Source organism: Cervus elaphus, chromosome 15, assembly GCF_910594005.1.
Source record: "Cervus elaphus chromosome 15, mCerEla1.1, whole genome shotgun sequence".
In the NCBI taxonomy this organism is placed as follows: Eukaryota; Metazoa; Chordata; class Mammalia; order Artiodactyla; family Cervidae; genus Cervus; species Cervus elaphus.
The window spans coordinates 27,741,104-27,763,112 of record NC_057829.1 but is presented as its reverse complement, the minus strand read 5'-3'; the positions used below and the strand labels follow the sequence as shown (position 1 = coordinate 27,763,112).

The 22,009-nt window shown below is 51.9% G+C and overlaps 1 protein-coding gene across 6 annotated transcripts in view; it reads right to left on the bottom strand.

Annotated features, from left to right (window-relative positions):
• CHST3 (carbohydrate sulfotransferase 3) overlaps positions 1–21,068 on the bottom strand; it is a 33,720-nt gene extending 12,652 nt beyond the window's left edge. The window contains exons 1-3 of one of the 6 annotated variants that reach the window (XM_043925187.1): positions 20,530–21,068; positions 2,496–2,649; positions 1,050–1,121 (exon numbers count right to left, since the gene is read on the bottom strand). The gene's annotated coding sequence lies outside the window, so the exon portion shown is untranslated. Of the gene's footprint in view, positions 1–1,049; positions 1,122–2,495; positions 2,650–16,067; positions 17,595–20,529 lie in introns of those variants that run through there. The other 5 variants (XM_043925189.1, XM_043925185.1, XM_043925186.1 and 2 more) reach the window with 5 other exon arrangements.
• Between the last annotated feature and the right edge of the window lie 941 nt (positions 21,069–22,009).

The window sequence follows — 22,009 nt, the reverse complement described above, 5'->3', positions numbered from 1 at the left end:
TTCTCAGTGCAGTGCCAATCCATTAGAGCTGGCATGTGAGATAAAATCAGCTTGCCTTTCCAGCTTTATTGGATCCTTCCTGGCTACCAAACACAGTTCCTCACCACCCTCTGGTTTGCCATTCTGCCATCTGGCATCACTCCCCCCAATGCCAGCCAAATTGCAAGTCTCCTCCATCTAAACATGCCTTGTAGATCTTTCCTCCAAACCTTTGATTTAGCACATAAAACCCTTTCGGGCTTCCCTGGTGGCTCAGTGGTAAAGAATCCACCCACCAATGCAGGAGACGCAGGTTAGATCCCTGGGTTGGGAAGATCCCCTGGAGAAGGAAGTGGCAACCCACTGCAATATTCTTGCCTGGGAAATCCAATGGACAGAGGAGCCTGGTGGGCAACAGTCGATGGGGTCGCAAAGAGTGAGAGATGACACAGCAACTAAACAACAGTAACAATAAAACCCTTTACTGAACAAAACAGCACATATTACAATTAATGGTGAGGTCACTAAGAATAGTTAAAACATCAAATTTGGGGGGGGGAGTACTTTTGAAAAGAACTGCAGTGGATACAAGGTTCTTATAATTCCACCTTCCTCCCTAGCTTGGCCTGTGCTTTCATGAAGGAGAGTGAAGGCAGAGTTACAGAGAGCCTAGGACACTGCACAGAACTGCTGCCAATCCATCCCACACCACGGCTGGCAGAGATCTTCACACGGCTAATTTTATATTCTTACTCACATACCTTTATATGTTTTTATGAATGAGAGCCAAGACTTTAAAAGTCTTAGGGCTTTCCTACAAAATGTTTCTTGGGTTTTGGGAAAACTTGGGCAAGTCCACTGGAGTGTGCCTTGAGTGTGAACATAATCTGCCATGGGCATTACAGCAGCAAAAGGTTGTGGCCAGTTGCCTATAGAAAGCATGTAAGGGCAAATCAAAATGGGGCGTGGTCCCGGTTTTCCCCCCATATTCGACAGAAGAACAAAATGTTCTTTAATATTCTGTGTGGGTGAAATTCTGGGCAAACAATTGGCAGAGACTTGGTACTCACCAGGTACCCACATGCTCTTCACCTTCCCCAGCCCCTCTTGCATTTAGGTTGGGCCAGTGACCAGGTTTTGTCCTGTGGGGATGCAGATAGGTTAAAGTGATGTCAGTCACTTGAAGTCCTGGTCCTTAAAATGATCCCAGACACCCCCCGGGTCCTGTCTTCTCTTGCTATGGCAAGATTGGAGGCCACATGTTCCAACTGGCTTACTGCAAGGTGGAAGCAGCCCAGATCCTGAGCTGCTGCTTGCCTGCATCAGATGTGATGCAAGTACAAAATTAGCCTTTTTGTACTGCCGAGCCACCATGACAGGATTTCTGAGATGACTGGAAGAGAAAAAACTCTCAGTATCTAGGCCCAGGATCCCCTTCCTGCTTTCTCCCACTGAGTGACCTTCCTAAGGAGACTTCGAACCTTTCTGCACCTGGAGAAGGGACAGGTGGAGAGGAGAATTTCTTTTGCTCCCCTGTTTTCCCCCCAATTCTACTGTCTTTGATGCAGAGGACACAGAATTTGGATCCTCCAGGGTAGTCCTCAGTCCCACAGTTTCCTCCAAGCCCCTTGGTGTTAACAGCAGGAAGGGATTTTATTTCTAGCAAAAACAACAACAAAAAAACCCCCAGAAACCCAGCCTCTTCTCTTTTTCACCAGGGAGTTCTGCCTGCCCTCCCAGCACCAGCTCTGTAGGGAAGAAGGGGCAGGAGAGAGGGCAGCCCCGGGGTCTTAGCCCACATTGACTACTGCTATTGTCTGGGCTGCTCCGTGGCTGCCAAGGAGCCCATCTGTGTCCAGCCCCTCCTGGAAAGGAGAGATGGAGTCTGAGGGTGGGGAGAGAGGTCCAGGCTATTGATAGCCAACTGCTCCGAGGACTAAACACAGGCCCCATACTTGCAATCAGACTTGGGTTGAGTGCCAGCTCTCCCATTTGACGCTGATTTATTCGCTATGTCATATCCAACTCTTGCAACCCCATGGACTGCAGCCTGCCAGGCTCCTCTGTCCATGGGATTCTCCAGGCAAGAATACTGCAGTGGGTTGCCATTTCCTTCTCCATTTATTTAAGCTCTCCCATTTATTCTCTGGTAATTTTAGGCAAGGTATTTAATCACTCTGAGCCTGGGTCATCCCCACAGGGTTGTCATGAACATCAGCTAAGCTGGTGTGAGGCTCTGAAAATAGAGAGGACGGCACACAGGCTGATTGTTACTACAGGCTTGCACCAGTGTGAGCCTGAGCCTGTCTGTGCTGATTGCACCGCTGGTTCACCCTCTGCATGTACATCTCTCCCCCAGCTGGGCTGTAGGCTGCTGCAGGGGATGGACACTGGCTGATTCACTTCGCCTTTCCCTACAGAACCAGCCCAGAAAACCCTGGCCAGCTCTGGCTTTGCGGCTGCTGTTACTACTGGCCAAGCCCCTCCTTTGCAGCATGATTTGGAGGGACGCTTACCTAATGCATCAGGCCCCAGGCCTAGACACACCTGGACAGGACAGTTGCCAGTTTCAGGCTTCTCAGCTGGGAGGGCAAGTCAGTTGCAATTCCTGGGCCAAGTCGATCAACTGGAAGTCACTGCCTGGAGCACCGTGTTTGAAAAGGTCGATCTCTGCAGGAAGAGAGTACGGTGACTGCTTGGTGATATCTGCCGTGTCTAGAGGGGTAGCATGCTGCTATGCATTTGCTGAATCTGCTTGAGCACTGCATTTTGGCCCTGACAGCAAGTGAGAGTTATCTGGAGTTTCAGAAATTACTGAGGCCTGGGTCCCACCTCTAGAGATTACAATTGAGTTGGTCTGGGCATCAGTTGTTTAAAGCTCCCTAGGTGGTAGAAGATTGAGAGCCACGCCTTAAAGCACCCAGCTTCCTCTTAGAGAGCACCATCTCAGGGCATCTCAGCGGAGCCATTGCCTGTGTGCACACTAGCTCAGATGCAAGGCCAGACTGGCAGGGGAGTTGCTGCCCGGGGCTTGACACTGGGTGAGCACGCCAGTATTCTTGTTTTACTCAGGATGCAGTGCTTGGGAAGCTTCTGGGTTAGTGTTTGAGTGTTCTGTTTAAAACCAGCCACCCAATACCACGGCACACTGCTCAGCCGTAAAATGGCACAACAACTTAAATGAATTTGGGGAGTATTGAGTGAACAAAGCCAGTTTTAAGAGGTGACATATTGCATGATTTCATTTATATAACATTCTTGAAACGACAACATTATAAGAGAGAAGATCAGATTGCTATTGTTAGGAGTTAAAGAAGGGGTGGGGTGGAAAGGAAGTGGGCATAACTATAATACAGCACCATGAGGGGTCCTTGTGGTGTTGGAAATGTTCTGAACTTTGGCTGTATCAATATTCTGGTTGTGATATTGCAGTAGTTTTTCACCATTGGGGGAAACCAGGTAATGGGTTCAAGGGATCTCTGTATTATTTCTTAAAATTGCATGTGTGTCTGTAATTATCTTGAAACAACAGTGTAATTAAATAGAAAAAAAGAAAACTAGCTTCCATGACAGTAAGCAGGTTTTGAAGAGATGTTTGTAAAATGCAGCAAGAGGTGAGAGATAAGAATGAGCAGAAATGCATTTCCTGGGGCAGCAGCAGCATAGGAGTTGAGTCCAATCTGAAACTCCAAGTTTGGCTTTTTTGAATACCAGGAACTGGCTACTCTCCTGGGGTCTGTTCATGTGCAGGGACAACCTTGGGGGCTCTTCGAGGCAGTAAAACAATGAGGAAGCCCATCCTCAAAGTAGGGAAAAAAGAAAGAGGGGGACAGGACTCTGGAGGGGATGACAGGACATCTGAGCGCCCATCAGCAGGAAGAGCTGGTGTGGATGAGGTGCTCAAACAGGGCTGCTGAGGGCTCAGAGGTCCCAGGGAGGCCTGAGTAGGAGGGCCAGGCACCGTCCTGAAGTGAGAAGGTCTGGGCAGTACGTGAACTGTGCAGCACTGTCACTCAGGGGTTGGTGATACCTGGCAACTCCTGGGTTATCTCTGAACTGTTCACGGGGGCCTACCACGGGGCAGGGCAAGCTTCAGGAAGCATGGCAATTCTGCAGCTCGCAAGCAAGAAGGAGGAGGAGAAGGGTTTGAGTAACTAAGGTGGAACGTTTGAAAAGTGAATACATTTGGGAAAGTCCCTAGGGAGCCTCTGGCTGATAAATGCTGATAGTCAACCAGTAAATTCATTTCCTGAGTACTTGCTTTGGGCCAAGAGTGGCAAGAGGCACTGGGAATAGAGGGGAGGAAGACAGTCTCTGCCCTAGGGGAGCTGAATCATAACAGAAGTTAATACTGCTAATGAACCAGCTCCCGTCCCAAGCACTTGACACACATGTATAAATTTAGTCCTCAGAACCATCCTGTGAAGGAGGTACCCCAGTGCCTTCATAGATAACAGTCACAGCCCCGCCCCCTCCATTAAAGCACTCAGCTTGCACTCAGTTGTAAGGTAAAGCTGGGATTCGAACCCAGGAAGTCTGTCTCCATAGTCCATGGACTCAACCACTGTGCTTTAGCACTGAGCGGGCAGATTTAGCCAAAAGGCAGGAGGTGTATGGCAGTGGGGAGATCAGAGTCCTCGCCAGGAACTGGTCTTCCAGGATCTATACCAACTTGTGCAACTCTGAACAACTCCTGGACCTCTTTATGTCTCACACTCCTTCTCTAAGACGCACATGGCCCTAAACACAAGGCCCACACAAGGCTGCTGGAGGGTCTTGGAAGAAATGTGCTTTGGAGGCACTTGGCCACTGCTGGCCTCCCATGAAATGGGAGCTTAGTGGCCACCCCAGACAAGCAGCTGTCACTGGCTGCAGGTGACAGTGAGCAGAATGCTGCTCCTGGCCCCAGCCCTGTAGTTCTGCACTGCAGTTGGGCTGCTACAGGAGGGCCAGACTCCGGAGACTGAGTGGGCTTGAAAGTCTGAGGCAGCATCATGCAATGCAGAAGGAAGAAGAGGATGGCACCTTGTGGGCACCATTCCTTCAGAATCAAGTTGAAGCTCTTCACACGGTTCCGCCTGGAGATAACCTGGCCCACGCTAGCAGATGCACCTGAGTTCTTCCAGCTCTGCCTGTGTGACCCCAAGTGAGTGCCTCACATTTCTGTGCCTTGTCTCTAAAATATGGTTAGTAATATCCCTGTATTAACACCTTATCACAAACTTCGTAGCTTAAAACAACACATATTTATTATCTTGCAGTTCTGAATGTCAAGTCTAAGATCAGTTTCACTGGCCTAAAATCAATAGGCCTGTGTTTCTTCTGGAGTCTTGGGGAGACCTTCTTCCTTGCCTTTTCCCACTTCTCGTGGCTGCCTGTTTTCCATGGCCTGTGGGCCCCTTCTTCTATCTTCAAAGCCAGCAGTGACTGGTTGAGCTTTTCTTAATGCATTACTCAGGCCTCCTCTTCTATAGTCAAATCTCCCTCTTATAAAGACCCTGCTGATTCTACTGGGCCCACTTGGATAATCCAGGATAATCTTCTTATCTCAAAATCCTTAATCACACTGTAAAGTTCCTTTTACTATGTGGAATAACATGTCCACAGATGTGGGGATTCACATGTGGCGATCTTGAGTGGGGGGCACATTATTCAGCTTCCCACAAGCACGTGCTACATGAAACGGGACGCTCCAAGGTAAATGCTCAGCACGGTGATTAGCCAGTAGAAGACTGGTGATGTTTAATGTCAGCTGGGCATGAGAAGCACTTAGCTTTTACAAAATAGTGCTGGGGTTCACTCCTGAAAACTTGGGGTTGGGGAAAGTGTCTATGCATTGGAATTTTTATAAGCTCCCTAGTGACTCTGTTGGGCAGCCAGAGTGGGGCTGATTATAGTAAGCACTGAATTCATGTCAGCAGTTATTCTTATTCCCACAGCTACTTAGCTCCGAGCCTCAGTGCCCAGGAGCTGTTCAATAGACGTTTGTTGAATTAGACTGAAGTGAATCACTCCCGGGGCCCTGAGCTATCCCTGGGATGGCATGGGAGGGGTGAGAGGGTTTCTCACTGCTGCATCACAGGGCCTGAAGAATGAGGTTCTGTGGGCAGACAGAGGCCTCGGCCTCTGAATCAACCTCACACCCAGAAGTAGCTGCCTAGGGGGCTGGAGTCTCTCCTCCTCTTCGAAGTCCAGTCAAGGGGCCCAACCAGGCAGAATCCAGTCATCAACGGGCCATTGTTAATGGAACAGAGGGGGCTCTGTGCCCATTTAACACTTCTCTCCCTCACGAAGCTGCTCCCAGCTGAGGGCTGGCTTCTGGAGGACTGTGGGGCTGGGGAGGGGCCCCAAGGCTATGAAGGGAATGGGGGAGGATTCCGGGTGGGGGCTGAGCCCCCTGGTTGGAGGAGCAGAGGCAGCTTGGAACATAGGCCAGCCTCGTAAGTCAGCAGGCTGGAAAGTCTGGGCGCTGATGCAGCCACTCAGGCCAGGAAGAGTTTTCCATTAAAGCTGGGGGTGCAGGGACAATGAAACCCACCAGACCCCAATGAGAGCCGGGGGACAGCCTTCTCTGTGGGGTGGTCACACTTGACCTGCCTCCTTCCCTTTCCAAAAACAGAAAAGTGAAATCCACACGGTAAATGGTGCCTTTCATTGCCTATAGAACAGTGTTTTCAAAAGGGCTGGGAGGGTTTTATGTTCTGTGGGCTTGGGATTAAGAGGCAGGCAATTCAACCAGGGTTGGGTATAAACGTCCTTTTGCTTAGCAGACCTTTTCTATATTCAGGAGGGTGGATTTCAGGAGGATGGTGTTTAAGATCCCCAAGATAGTGCCTGATCAGTATCCTCAAAAATGCCAGAGACCTACAGTTCTTGGGCTAGGCACCAGCAATTCTCATCTGCTGAATATAGCAAATTCTCTGATAGTTTCTGCCTAGGGAGTACATTGCTTTAAAACATATTCTAGGAAGGTGGGATCTCAAAGAGGGGGGCCTGGATCAGCAGCAGCACCTGAGAACTTGACAGAAATGCACATTCTTGCCGCCCCCATTCCCAGCCCAAACCATCTCAATCAGAATCTCTCAGGGGTGGGCAGAGCACTCTTTTTAAACAAGCTCTGCAGGTGATTCTGATGCACGCTCAAATTTGAAAATCACAGTTATAGAGCCATACATTTCAAAGTTCAGGTTGTGGAGTCAGTTTGGTAGGTTGGACAAGGTTGTTTTTTTTTTTAAAGAACAGAACCATAGAGACAGAAAATATCAGAGTGTATTAAGGATCTGTAATAAGGATATGCATGGGTTTCATAAGACTTTTGTTTCAGTGATGTGTATGTGTCTCTGTCTGAGGTTTTGGTCCAAAAAGATCGAAAGCTATTGTTCTCGAGCCAGAATGTACTACAGATAGTCCCGGACTAAAGATGGTTGACTTTTAAGATGGTGTGAAAGTGATACACATTCAGTAGAAACCATAATTGAACTGGGGCTAGGCTGTACAGTCAGCCACATGGTCAGGAGGGTAAACAACCGATACACTTAACAACCATTTACACCCACACAACCATTCTGTTTTAAACTTTCAGTAGAGTTCAATAAATTACATGAGAGGTTCAACGCTTTATTATGAAATAGGCTTTGTGCTAGATGATGTTGCCCAACTGTAGCCATTAGAACCATACTAACGTCCGTGTTCTGAGCATGTTCAAGGTAGGCTGAGTTAAGCTGTGATGTTTGGTAGATTAGGTGTATTAAATGCATTTTCAATTTATGATGGATTTATCAGGATGCAACCTCATCATAAATCAAGGAGGATCTGTAATTCAGCCGACTCCCTTTTTTGTCTAATTTGTATGAATTGGGAGGTTTTAAAGATTCCGGCATGAGAGTTCCCTTGCCCCACACCAGACCCTCAAGTAGATTACTGAAGAGATGAGAGGGGCTGCTTTGGGGGCAGGCAGCCTCTTTACAACACTGGCCTAAAGCTAAGTTAAACTGCGCGTTTCCCCCATGTTTATAAAACTTTCTGTCCCCTCACTGCTCCCCTTTGTTTATATGTATATATGCCTAGAGACATATGTGGACCATAGGTAATCAGTTACATCTGGGTAGTAGACTGAGGGGTGATTTGTTGCTTTCTTCTCAGTATTTGCCCATTTTACTTGAATTCTGCAAGTTGAACATCTTTCATTATTACAAAAATTAAGCCACTACTTAAAAAATATAAAGCCGAGGGTCCATCTCTGTGTGGAAATACAGAAAAGGAAAGCCATTGCCCAAGGCAGGATAGTGCTGCCCAGAGGGCCACCCCTCGCCCATCCATGCCCTAGGGCTGAGCCCAGACCTCACAGGTGCCCAGTGCCCTGCCCCACATAACCATTCCCTTAGAAGAGGAGCACTGCCCCTCTCCCACGTTTCAAACCTGTCACGCTCTTAGAAGGCCCTTTGGCAGCTCCAGGTTCTCCCCGCAGCCCTTTGGACCCTGGTTGCCGCCCTCTCTTTCCTTAATCAGCTGAGAAAAGGAGGTTCCAAGAAGCTAAGTGACTTGCCTGAGGTCACCCAGCAGGAGGTACAAGGCTGTGAAGGGATGTGAAGGGCAAGGCTGCTGAAGGCCATTCTCAAGGGCTGGGCTCTCCTGGCAGCACTCATCTTTTGCCCTGCGCCATTCTTAGTGCTTTCAGATTCATTTTACTGTTTGCGGTACAGCAGGGACTGAATGCCTAGGGAAAGAAGAAAGGAGGGGAGGAGCAGGGAGGAAGGGAAGGAGTACAGTCGGGCAGAGGAAAGGGGGGCGGGGAGAGGAGCACTGGGTCTCTGGTCACACTCAGGATGGGAGTGACGGATGCGCCCTATCTGTGTGAGCACCTAGGGCACTCGGAACACTCAGTCTGGCCAAGAGGCAGCATGGTCTGGTCAGATCCCCATCGCCAAGCCCTGACCCCACAGGCCCCAGCTGCAGGCCCCTGCCCAGCCAGACCAGAGGGGAGAACGGACAAGGGGCAGCCAAGAGCAGAGAGTTAATCTGGAGCCTGGAGGAGCCGCTCATGGAAGATGGGGACAACCTCGGGCTGGCTCCCTGGGGCTGCCGGGGATGAGGGATGTGAGGGCCTCCGTCTGTGCCGTGTGGGTGAATCCAGGGTGACCACTGAAGAGGAGGGGCTAGGACGTGGGCAGCCAGCACAGCTTGTAAGGGACAGCTTGTTTTATATTGGTGTGTAGCTGATTAACAGTGTTGTGATAGTTTCAGGTGGACTGCAAAGGGACTCAGCCATATATACACACATGTATCCACTCTCTCTCAAACTCCTCTCCCATCTGCGCAGCCACATAATATTGAGCAGAGACCCCTGTGCTATACGGTAGCTCCGTGTTGGTTAGCCATCTTATTTGCTTTACAGTGCTGTGTTGGTTTCTGCCATACGACGACATGAATCAGCCATAAATATACTATGTCCCCTCCCCCCGTGCCACCCCGATAGGTCATCACAGAGCACCAGGCTGAGCTCCCTGTGGTTTACCAGTTTAAATACAGCAGTGTGTACACGTCGATCGCAAGCTCCCCAACTATCTTCCCCCCCCCACCAGGCAAACCATAAGTTCTAAAACTGGACAATTTAAAAGCAGCTTATACACAAGAAACTGATAATGCTGGTTGCTTTCGTGGAAAGACCTGGGTGTCTGAGTCAGGCCTGGGAAAGAGATTTCACCACCACGTATCCTTTTGTACCTTTCCAATTTTATACCATGGGCCTGGATTACATTTTTTTTTTTTTTTTGGATTACATATTTTGATAAAATTTAATAAAACTAAAAAGCGGGTGCCAGTTTTCTACCTGTTGAGGGAGAGGCAAAGTTCCTTTGAGGTGAGACTCATTTTGGAAGAGTCATCTCAACAGGCTTTTGAATTTAAGCAGAGGCAAAGCCAAAATCCCATCCCAGAAGGAAAACTTGGGGGCGGTGAGAAGCAGAACTACCCGTACAGCTGAACTTAACAGTCTGCTTTCTCTGTGAGAAAAGTGACAACTCTCCAGTAGTTATTACTGTAGTGACTGGGCCCGAGACTGACAAGATGGGAGGGACTGGCTTGGGTCCCCTCCCTCCTGGGCGGAGAGGAAGTGTCAGGAGGAGCCGCCCTGCAGAGGTGGAGTCCTGGGGGATTCCCAGACACCCCTGGGGAGGGCAAGTAGACTTGTGCTCACCACGTGGGCCTCGGGCATTAAAGGGGACAACCTCTTTAGGTTGCAACCCCTCAAGTTTGCAGACCCCGCAGACCTCTGGGAATGTGGCACCTGTCTGCTGAGAGCAAGGCAGGGGGTCACATGCTGGGAAATCACCGAGGCCAGGCCTCTGGGGGAGGCCTCTTGTTGCCTGGCCCTTCCACAAGCAGGCAGTGTCAGGGCCAGGGTGGGGCTGGCACTCAAGCAGAGAAGGAACCTGCTCCCCTCCAAAGCCTGGGGAGAAGCTCTATGGCTTCAACAGTGCTCCCAGAGAAATAGTGACTCACGGCCCAAGGGAAATCAGAGCTTTTCTCACCCCAGAGGTAACTTGTCCTACAACACCGGGATCTGGTGATGACAGATGAATCAGAAATACTAGTCTGAGAACAGCCAGCCTGTGCGGCTCAGTGTCAGAGGGCACGCTAACCCCTCCCTCCTCCCGTCCGTCTCTTAGCAAAGGGGAGACTTACGAGTCTCAGTTCCTCCCTTTTCCGGCCAAAGGAGTTCCAGTGCACCAGAAAACTTCTCTAAGCCTCAGCGTCCTAACCTGTGAAGTGGGGAGAACTGTGCCCCCCTAGCCAGGTCGTGGTGTGGGTGAGAGGGTGCCACTCAACACAGGGCCGGCCACCAGTCCCTCCTGCTGGCCGGGAGGGCGTGGGGAGTGGCAGCAGCCGCGGCAGCCTGGCATCCTGCGCCGTGGACTGGGCTCAGGAAGCTGGCACTCGCCCCTCTCCTGACTCATACTCCTTTTCCAGGTCAGGCCCACCAAAACCAGGACAGACACACACACCCGCCCCCGCCCCGAGCCCCTTCCAGTGGGGAGAGTCTCACCCCAAACGGCCACGTCAGCAGGGTTTGCTTGGCCAAGGAACCTGGGAGCTCTCTGTTACCTCTTAAATACATCCACAACCTCCAACAAGCTCTGGGGAGTGACCTACACTCTTAAGATGAAAATTCTCCTGGAATTTCCTGTCTGTACTGCATCATTTGGCAGACATAGGTTCGGTACACCCCACCTTCTGTGATTCTCCAGTGGCTTTACTTGAGTCTGGAGTGGCTAAGTACATCTGGAATAGGAGAACCAAGGGTTTGAAGTCTGGCTGTGTGACCTTAGACAAGTCACCTAGCCTTCTGGGCCTCAGGGATGGCATCTATAAAATGGGGCTGCTTCATGCAATCAGATTGACACAAATAAATCACTTAACCTGAGGATGCCTAGTACATAAAAAGCTTTCAGATACTCAGCTGTACCTTCCAAGAAGGCAGAGGCTGCTGGCACCTGGCATAGTGCTGGGCACACAGCTCAACCAGGCTTTACTTTTAAAAAGTGATTCCAGTGGAATAGCAGGCACCATTCTTAAGGGAAAAGCAGCTCTAAAACTTCAACCCAGCAGTCTCTTCCCACCCAAGATTCCAGTCGGAGGCTTGGCATGGAGGCCCTTTTGGAAGCTCTTCATGCCCATCATCACTTCCAGAAGCTCCTGCCTCATCCAGGTTTATGAGTGGGGTGGGGTGGAAGGGGGGCAGTGGGAAGATGGGAGACAGAGGTTGGGGAGAACTCAGGGCAGGAAGCCGGGGAGCTGACCTGGCCCTGCTACCTAGGTGTGAGGGACCCCTTGCAGGGCTCTGGGCACAAGAACGGGCAGGTGGGCAGCAGACAGCAAAACTCAGTGATGTCATGTTTTCCCAGAATGACTCAACAGCTTGTCCCTGGGCTCTGAATGGTGAGCTCTGTGCTGTGGCCTCGGGGCATCCTCATCTCCTTGCCTTCCAGGCTTGCCTGAATCTTTCCTTCCCTGTTACCACCCTCTCCCAATGTAGGGACCCATGGCTATACCACCCATGCTCTGCTTCTGGCTGTGACCCCCCCAGCCCAGGGGATGTCCCCATGCTGCCTTAGTCATGTCTCTCTAATCTCCATGTTGAAGAAAGACCTAAGTGCCAGACAGACCTGCATTTCATTACTGCCTCTGCTTCTACCTGGCCGAGTGACTTTGGGCAGGTTACCCTACCTCTCTGAGTCTCAGTTGCCTCATCTATAAAATGGAGGCAGTGCTAGTAATTTTGCTAGGTTGTATTAGTTGTAGGTTGCTTAGTAAGAAGGTTTGTAAAGTGATTGGCATACAGCAGGGGTTTAGCAAACAGAAATCTTGACCTCCAAAGGCCTCTATGATCTGACCTCAATTTACTTTGCTAGTTGCTTAAAAAAAAAAAAAAAGGATAATAGATCACTCTTCATTTTATTCTCCTATCACCCCCATGTAGTGCATACTTTTAGTATCTCCATTTTACAGATGAGCAAAGTGAGGCACAGAGAGGCTAAGCAGCTTGGCCATGGTCACACAGCAATAAGTGGGGATTGAGGTTCCTCATGCAGACAGCCTGGCTCCAGAGCTTGCACGTGTAACCAACTCCTCCCTGCCTCTTTTCTCTCTCTCGCTTTCCATCTCTCTTCTTCGTCCACCCTACAAGTTGCAGTTCAGTCCAGCTAGGTTCCTCACCTACCTATGCACTCGATCTGAACATTCCCATACCTGTGCTTTTTGCCCAGGTTCCCTTCTTGGTGCTGGGAGCCCACCTGTTCCATGAAGCCATCCCCAAGTCCTCCCTCATGTCCACCTTTGTGGGCTCATTGCTGTTGGACTCCAAGGTGGTTATTTGTGCCCAGGTGTCCTGTCCTCTTCTAGCCTGGAGGCACCTTCCGCCCGTCATGGTGTCAGGCATGAGCAGGCACCCAAGACAGGTGATGCCCTGGCTAGGGCACCACACGTGTGCTCCCTGGGTGGCGTGGAGGGGAGCCCAGCACTAAGAGCCCTACTTCTTCTGCAAGGACAGCTCAAAGGCTGCAACTGGAACCACCCCCAGGAGGCAGCCTGCCAGCTGGGCTTCTGTCACTCTGCTCAGGGAAAAGGGCTCACTCATGGGGGCCTCTGCTGCCAGGAGGGTTGGGTTTGAGACCCAGAAGAGGATGAATGGATGTCCGTCCAGAGATGGGAAAGGACTGAGAACCGTGTGCTGGTGGGGTTGAGTAGTGGGCCCACAGTGCACAGTCCGCCTAACTCGAAAGGGTCTCTTGGAGGGTTTCAGGCCCATCCTCGGGATCCCAGCCCAGTGCCCACAGGGTAGTGACCACAAGAGGCCATCTACCCAGGGTCCCACTCTCCCATCCCCTCCTGGTCCCATACAGGGCCTCTGGTCCACATCAGCTGCCCTCTCCCACTCACTATGACTCCCACCACCTCTGGCCAGACTCAGATTACTCCCTATCAGCAGCGTCCTCTCCTGGGAGCCTGGGCACTGTCCCATGCCTCCTTCCTCGTGGGGCCCAGTGTCACACCCATCATTTGTGTTCCCCAGTCAGGCATGCTTGCCCGGGGGCTGCACTAAACACTGGAGATACAGGAGAACAAGGCAGACTCTGTCCGGCTCACAGAGCTCACTGCCCGGTGGAGACCACCGACCATGAAAGCAGCTGGGGCAACAGAGCAAGGCAGAGTGTGAGGATGGGGACGTGCAGGCAGCCACAGAGAGGGCCACTGACCGAGGCTTCTAGAAGGAGACATCTAAGCTGAGGCCTGAGGGTGAAGGGAGCTGGCCGTGAGAAAAGAAGGAAGGAGACAGTGTTGTAACTAGTGTGTACCCTGCGCACAGTAACGAGAGGACTGTCCTGCTGAGCCGTTACGCCCCTCCAGTCGAGGCCCCAGAAGGATGGATACACCCAGGGTCAGGAGCACTGACTCTGGAGTGAGGCAGCAGCGGGGTCCCCACAACTGCTCCGTCTGTCTGGTTCTGTCTGCCAGTCTATACAGCGGTGATCACACGGGACCTACCGCCAGAGCTTCCAGTGAGAACTCTGAATGTGGGCCCAGACAGCACTAATTAAGCAGAGGGTGTGCAGTTAGCTGTTAGCACCAGTTATCTCCTTTGCCCTCAGCCCCAAGGCACCTGGACCAGATGCAGGAGGTGGAAAAGTGAAAGGAAAGTGGTATCTGTCAAAGGAAGAAGAGGACAGGGTCCTGACCTCTGTGGTCACAGAGGCTTTTATTTCTTCATCCTGTGAGGATAACTCCCCCTTCCTGGTTCCAGGTTTGCAATAATCTTGGGCCTCTTCAGGCCTGTCTGTCCTAACCCTGCAGATTCAGGGCTCTGGCCTCCACCTCAGAAGTTGTGAAATTCTTCGCTGAAAATCGGTGCAATCTCAGCCATGGGAGTGGCCCAGTTTGTTTTCAAAATATTTCTTCTGATAGCACTATTTTAGCTCAGACATGTTAGCACTTTGCAGAATCCTGCAGATGGCGAGGCAGCTGGAGCGGAGGGGAGGAGGGAGGCAGGGAAGAGAGTGGGAGAGGCCCCGGGCCAGAGCTCAGGTAGCTGCAGGGGCCCGCCTGGGCGTGGGTGTCACGCGGCATGCTCGGACAGGCGCACACAGGACGGGGTCGGGCCAGCCTATAGTGGTGGGCTTTCAACTGTTTAAGCTGTGGAGCCTTCTTATGAACCAGAACTTTCCTAGGAAACCCAATATATAGAACAGATAAGTGGGGGAGAGCCTGGAACCCCCCTCCGTCAGGCTTCTGAGGGGTCCTTATTGAACTCCGGGGCTCCATGGAACCCAGTTTGAAAACTGATGCTGCTAAAGGAATCATACCCTTCTCTGGGGGAGTTAGTGCCCACATTGTTCTAAAATAAAGATCTTCCTAAGGGAAAGTGAAATGATCTTTCTAATAAATTCTAATTCAGGCCTAGTACAGAGAATGCCATGCATCCTGAGAACCAGGACTCAGAAAGTGCAAAGTGATTGATCCCATTCGCTGACAAGTTTGTGAGCACCTCTTGTGCCCTTGGGCCTGAGTGTCTGGGGCAGAGAGTATGTGGTGAGCAATAGTTAGGGCACATTTCTAAACTCCTCACAGATACAAATTCATTTATAGCCCTATTACTTACAACCTATTACCATCCCCTCTTTTCTAGGAAACTAAGGCCCAGAGAGGTTAAGTAACTTATCCAAGGTCACACAGCTACTAAGCCATACAGAGGGCATTCTGGCTTTAGAAGATGTACTCTTCACTATATCATAATTTGTCTTTTGGGATGAGTGCATCCCTGTGCTCATCTTTCTCTCTCTCTCTCTCTCTGTGTGTATGTGTGAGTGTACTCTGGTCCATGGTGATTTGTGTTAATCTGTGAGTATGTGGGTGTGCAGTCTCTTTTCCAGCAAGACTGCAAGCCACAGGGCTTACCCCTTAACTTCCCTCTCAGAAGCCTGGCAACAACAGGACAAAGGGCTCCGGCGTAGGGGCAGGACCAGAGTCTAGGGGTGGTGCCCATTCCCCAGATCCCAGGGGGTTCAGTTTGCTGACCTGGCAGGTATAGCCACAACAGTGGGAAGCACCCCCTCCTCCGGCCACTCCCTGTGATTGAAGTGTAGCCCTGAACTGGCGGTCCCACCGGGGAGCTACCCCCATCCTAGCACCCTGGTTCTTCCCTTCTTACTGGGCGCTGGGTTTAGAGTGGGTCAGCTGGATCAAAGGAAAGTATTAATGTATCACGAGTTTACTTCCTACCCACCAGACAGAGAAACTTACAAGAGCGCTTGAGTCTCTTGAAAACACTGTTGTGAACTCACACCACCAGCACCCTAAACAGGGCCTAAGCTGATAGAACTCTGCTCAAAAGCAAAGACCTCTGACATGCTGGTTAGTCCAGGAATCCCCACAATATAAACGGGGTTTTGAGGGTTTCTTCACATGTGAGCCCACTTGGAGAAAATCAGCTTTGCTCGATCCACTCTAAGCTGACGATTAAGATGCAAAGCTTCCTTAGATGCCACAAAATTGGAAAAAGCCCCACCATTCTTCATCATCAAAGTCAAACTCACCAAGGGAGACCACCCTGACTCCCTGAGCAGGGCGGAGGCCGGGGGACTTGCTCAGACGGAGCAGGGCTGTGCCGGAGCCTCGGGCGGTCTCCTCTCCCACAAGCTCCTGTTGTCCCCAGCCACCAGCGTCCCAGCGTCCCACAGCACAAGGACAGGCCAGAGGTGGGGGTGTTCCCTGACTTTTGAGGCTCCCAAAGGCAAGGAGGAGGGGCTGGACAGGGCAGAGGCAGGAAGGAGGGACCTGGTGAGGCAGCCAGGGAGCCAGGTGTAAGCACAGAGGCCAAGACAGAGCTTCCCAGGCCAGCTGTTTACTTGCGGCATTCAGGAGAGGCTGAGCTGGGGACTAACTGACTTATTTATTTTCTACACTTTTCCCTTCAAATCCTTTTCAGAGAGACTTCTGGAATTCCCCTGATAAATTTCCCAGAGCGCGAACAACCACGGTCCCTCAGCACACAGCCATCTTTGTGGGGCAGGAGGCTAAGGGGAGGCACGGAGGTGGGGAGAGGCACAGAGAAGGAGCGATGGGCCGTAGAGACCTGAAGTTTCTGGTGCTCAGGGGCTCCCATGGCCTGCATGCCCCTTCTTCCGAGCTTGCAGAAGCAGGGATGTGCTGGGGTGTGCAGGAGCAACTGCCGTATTTAGGTCGATGAAGATGAAGGCGGAGACCTTCAAGCACAGAACAGACTGTCCAGCCTGCCAGGGGCCACAAGCCATGGAGTCTGCAAGCTCAGAGCAGCAGGGCAGGCAGCGTACTACCACCTGTTTAAGCATCAGACAAGAAAAGGGGACAGGTATTTCTGTTTGAAGAATGAAAAGGAGAGCTGTTTTCCTTTCCTCCTGCGTGACCTCCTGCGTGAAGGGCAGAGGCCCGTCTGAGCATTTCCCCATGACTGATACCTTGGCTCCCTGCTTTATCACTTTCCAACAGAGGCGCTCACAGCCGCTCCCTGGTCTTCACCCATCCTCTGACAAAGTTCCTAAGTTACCTCCGTGTGTCACACACTGGGATGGAGCCAGGGGACAAAGATGAATAGCCCCACCCTTTGGATGGGGCAGCGTCTCCCCACGCCCAGTCTCCCAGCTTCCATCCTGGACAGTGAGTCCACGCCGCAGTCAAAGGGAGAAGGCTCCAATATCTATGCAGCTCAGCACTGCAAAGGCTTTGGCACTCACCCAGGTGGGTTTACTGTGGAAGGTGGGCAAGGCCAGCTGGGCTGTGCTTATCCTCTGCTCCTTGTTTAAGGTTGCCAGCTTTCCCCATACCATGAACACCTGTATCAGAGGCACTGGGGGTAGAGACGGGGGTGGGCAGAGCTGTGTCGACTCTGCCCCAGCAGGGGTACCCCCCTCTCAGCCCTGGGGCTAGGGAGATAGAGTACCAACCAGGCAGAGAACACAGCTGTCGCTAAGTGCCTGGAAGGGAGTCCTGAAGGCAGCATAACTCACATCTGTTGTTGTTTAGTCGCCAAGTCATGTCTGACTCTGTGACCCCATGAACTGCAGCATGCCAGGCTTGCCTGTCCTTCACTATCTCCTGGAGTTTGTTCAGATTCATGTTCATTGAGTTGGTGATGCTATCTAACCACCTCATCCCCTGCTGCCCTCTTCTCCTTTTGCTTTCAGTCTTTCCTGGCAGTAGGGTCTTTTCCAATGAGTTGGTTCTTCGCATCAGGTGGCCAAAGTATTGGAGCTTCAGCATCAGTCCTTCCAATGAATATTCAGGACTGATTTCCTTTAAGATGGATTGGTTTGATCTCCTTGCTGTCCAAGGGACTCTCAACTTGCACTTCCTTCTTAGCTTTGTGACCTTGGGCAGCCACTGCACCTCTCTGAGCCTCATCTCCTCATCTGCAAAGTGGAACGATAACTACTGTCCCTCTGTGGGGCTTCTGTGAGAAAGCATAAGCTGGGGACCAGATGAGCCATGTGGTTATCACAGCCCTGGCTGTCTCAGCTCCGCCTATCCATCTCTCCTGAGGACCAGACAGTGCCATGGAGTGTAGCTCTCTTGTGGGTGTGTGTAGGGGAGGGGAGAAGAACCTGCCCCTGGATATTCAAGTGAGGGCCAATTTTCCTGTGTAATAGGAAAAGACCAGAGGGGGAAAGAACATAGTAATCCATTTGATGATGTTTACCTGACAATTTCTCCCAAACTTGTGACTTGTATGGTCACAGTGGTAGCTTTGTCCCCACTTCTCAGATAAGCAATGAATCATCTCTCACTGGAATTACCCTCATATCTCCCCCACAGTCACTCCCAGGCCCCCACTGTTTCCTGACTCCAGATGCATATGGAAGGCTCTGGCAGCCTGGTGCCACCTAGCCTTTGATTTCCATGACCCATGGTATAAGCCAGGTTGGGCAGAGTGTATATAAAAAGAAGACTCTAGTCAGGGGCCCCAGGACCCAGTAAGTGCATCAGTGTTGCTTCCCTGTTGCTATGGGGAACCAGTTAGGGACCTTAGAGGCAGCTGGGCGTGGTGGAAACAGCATGGGTTCCTGAGTCAGACTGTCCAGTTTCAAATCCTGGCTTTGTTCCCTCACCAGCTGTGTGACCCCCAAAACGTTACTTAACTTTTCTGAACCTCAGTTTCGTGATCTGAAAATGGTGATAAAATGCTGTTTATCGGGATGTAAAATCTTACTGAGATAATGTAGAGCTTGTGATTCACAGAAGACATAATTAAGGTGGAAAGGTGATACTGGGACGGGACTGGCTGCAGTGTTCCACCTGAAATTGGGGGTGGCCAAGCCCAGATCACTCGCTCGTCTGGGACCATATTCCTGGGTGCTGCCTACAAACTTTGCTAATTTCAGCATTAAAACCATTTAGATGCTTGAAATGTACACCAAACCTAGGGACAAAGGGGTGAGGGTGGGGGTGGGGAATGACACATTTCCTTGTGATTACATGGCCAAGTCGCCACCACATCCTTGCATGTTCCCAATTCCATGCCAGTAGGGAATCAGTCCCAAGATTGCTTGCAATCCCAGTTCCGGGAACATGAGATGTTTCCACTCCTCTGGGAAGCTCATGCCAGCTGGTGCAGAGGAATCTACCCAATACTCAGTACAGGGACTGTGACCACCCCTCCACCTGCTGCCACCACAGAACCAGGCCATTGCTGCAGGATCCAGCTCCCGGACCCTTCATGAGAACTCATCTCCTTTCAGGCCAGTAGGAGCCAGGAAGAAGATCCCACAACACTCCCAGCTTAGCCAGATGCAGACATGGAGCCTTTCTTACTGCCCCTCTTAGGGAAGCAGAGGCCAATGTTGAAACTCAAGTCTCTAGTGCCAGCCCACAGGGCACAATGGAATGGCTGCTTGGGCTAAACGGATCAAGCAGGGCTCCCTGGAACCACTCAGGGCCCCGTCCTCTGCAGAAAAACCACTTCCAACCCAGCTGAGGCCACCTGGCTTGGCTCATAGAATATCCCTAACACATATAAATTATGGGTGTCATTGTTCGACAGACAACTATTTATTGAGTACCAGTGATGTGCTTGGCACTGTACTAGATCCAGGACAACCTTTGAAACATCTTGGAGTCCCAGGACACCAGGGCATCCAAAATCAGATACAACTTCAGGTGCTGTGAAAATACATGACTTTAGGAGCGCCATGCTTTCTCCGTGAACTGAGTCTTAAACATTCCCTACCACGTTTTACACACACAGGGCTAGAATCTCCTCAGCCCATCGCCTGGAAGTCGCTATGAGGAAGCACATCCGCTCGGGGGAAGGGTCTGTGCTTCCCTCTCAGGCCCTGGCACTGCCACCAGCCAGCTGTCCAGGGCATCACCGCCTGCCAGTCTTTTCTGCCCACAGACCCTAACACTGGCGGGTCTGAGTTTATGAATCACTCCCTCCTTTCTCCCGGCCTCGCCTCCGGAAGGACGGCGCACACCCAGACACATCACCCAGACACCGAGTTTCCACACCAAACTCACTCCTGACGAACCCGGAGAGCCGACTGCACTGTCTGATTTCTCCTCCCCACTCCGCAGTCAGCCTCGAGCGAGGTCCGGGCCACGACTTTTCAAAGCCACGGCAGCCCCTCTCCTGGCCAGTCTTGCTTTGGGGACGCCTCACTGTGGGGCAGCAGACAAAGACAGTGAATTTACTTGAGGGCTGGAGGACATGCTTGGTGTAAAAGATCCAAACGTTCACACTCCCAGAATTGTACAGTCGGGCTGAAGCGGTCGGTGTGGCGTGCGCGCGTTGCCTGTGGCTCGATGGGTGATGAACTGTGCCTATCAGGCAGTTGCGAATCTGGGTGCAGTGGGTCTGGAGGTGTGGGTGCCTGCGTGGAACTTACCCCGAGCCAAGAACTCCCTCTCCCACCTTCGCTTTCTTCCCCTCTTCTTCCAAAGTTTGGCGCGCGCGCCCGATCAGGGATGGTGGGGGTGTGCACCACTGGGCCACCTCTCCCGAGCCCCGGCGGTCGCCCTACTTACCCCGCCACGGAGCCTCCTCCAGCGGGGGCGGATCCGACTCTCCGAGGCTAGGGTCCGGCGCCGGCAGCATCCGCCCGCAACTTTGCCCTCCTCCCGGCAGGACCAGGCAGAAGCGGCTCTGGGCCTCCAGTGCCCTCGTGGCCCCGGCTCGGCGCGCCGCCCCCGGGGGGACAGCAGCGGGGAGGAAAGGAGGCACAGCCCCGCCGGTTCGCACGCCGGGCGGAAAGCGGCGCCAGGCGGGCGCCGTCCTGCGCAGCGAGCAAGCGGTCCTGCCTGGCTCCCTCCCCGCTCGGCCGGAGTCGGCGAGCGGCCGGCAGCGGCGGCAGATTCCTGAACCGCGTCCAAGGCGCCTGGGGAGCCCTCCTCCTCCTCCTCCTCCTCTTCTTCCTCACCCCACCCAGCTCCCACCCCTGCGCCCCAGCAACTTGGGAAACGTTGGCGAAGTTGGCGCAGCTCTGGCTGCGCGACGGGCCTCTGGGTGGAAGCGAGGGAGGAGAGGGAGGAGCTGACGGGGTGGGCGGCCCTCGCCCCAGCCCCTGGGGAACTGCGCTCCGCCGGACCCTTCCGTGGGTCTTTGTTCCCAGTGCTGCGCCTCAGCCCGCCTCTCCCCTGGGACTCTTCAAAGACGCTGGGAGCCCTCCTCGCTCCCCGAGAGGCTGGGAAGGGCTCCCCTCGGGGGCGGGGAGGGGCGGGGGAGGGGGCCTGGAGTTCCTCGTGGCTTCACCCTGCCAGAGCCCCTCAAGCCCTTCCGGCCTCCCATCCTATTGAATCAGAGTCCTTCTAAACCTACGTTCCCTTTTGAGTTTATGATTAATGTGTCTATCCCAAACTTTATTCCCTTTCTTTTCCCCTCTGAATTCAGCCCAGTGCTAACCGAACACTCATCAGCCAGGGTCAGATGCCTAAAAATTGCTGCTGTTGAGAACATTGTTAATGTACTGCGGTTGCTGTTGTGAATAACATTGTTAATGTACTAGAATTGCTATTATTGATGTCGTTAATGTATACACTCGGGTGGTTTCTCCAGGGCAAGATAAGTTAACAGACCCCTGAGTCCTGGACCACCTGGCCAGAGGTGGTCCTGACTCTCAGGACCTGAATGTCCCGGAAAGTACAGGGAACTATATTCAATATCTTGTAATAACCTATAATGGAAAAGAATCTGAAAAAGAATATATATATATATATATGTATAAACACACACATACATATACACATATTTGTATAACTGAATCATCTTTATACCTGAAACGAACACATTGTCAATTGACTACACATCAACTTAAAGAAAGGTTAAAAAATGTCACAGAAAAAGTCCCAAGATGATGATTAATCCCAGGCTCTTTGTTGTTCTGCTTTATAACCCCCCTGCCCCCCGCAAAGACCAAGTGGAATTGATCTTGTCCCCATCTCCTTTGCTGAGTGCCCTGCGGACAAACCCGGTGCTTCCTTTCACCACAGCCTGGCATAGGTATGTTGG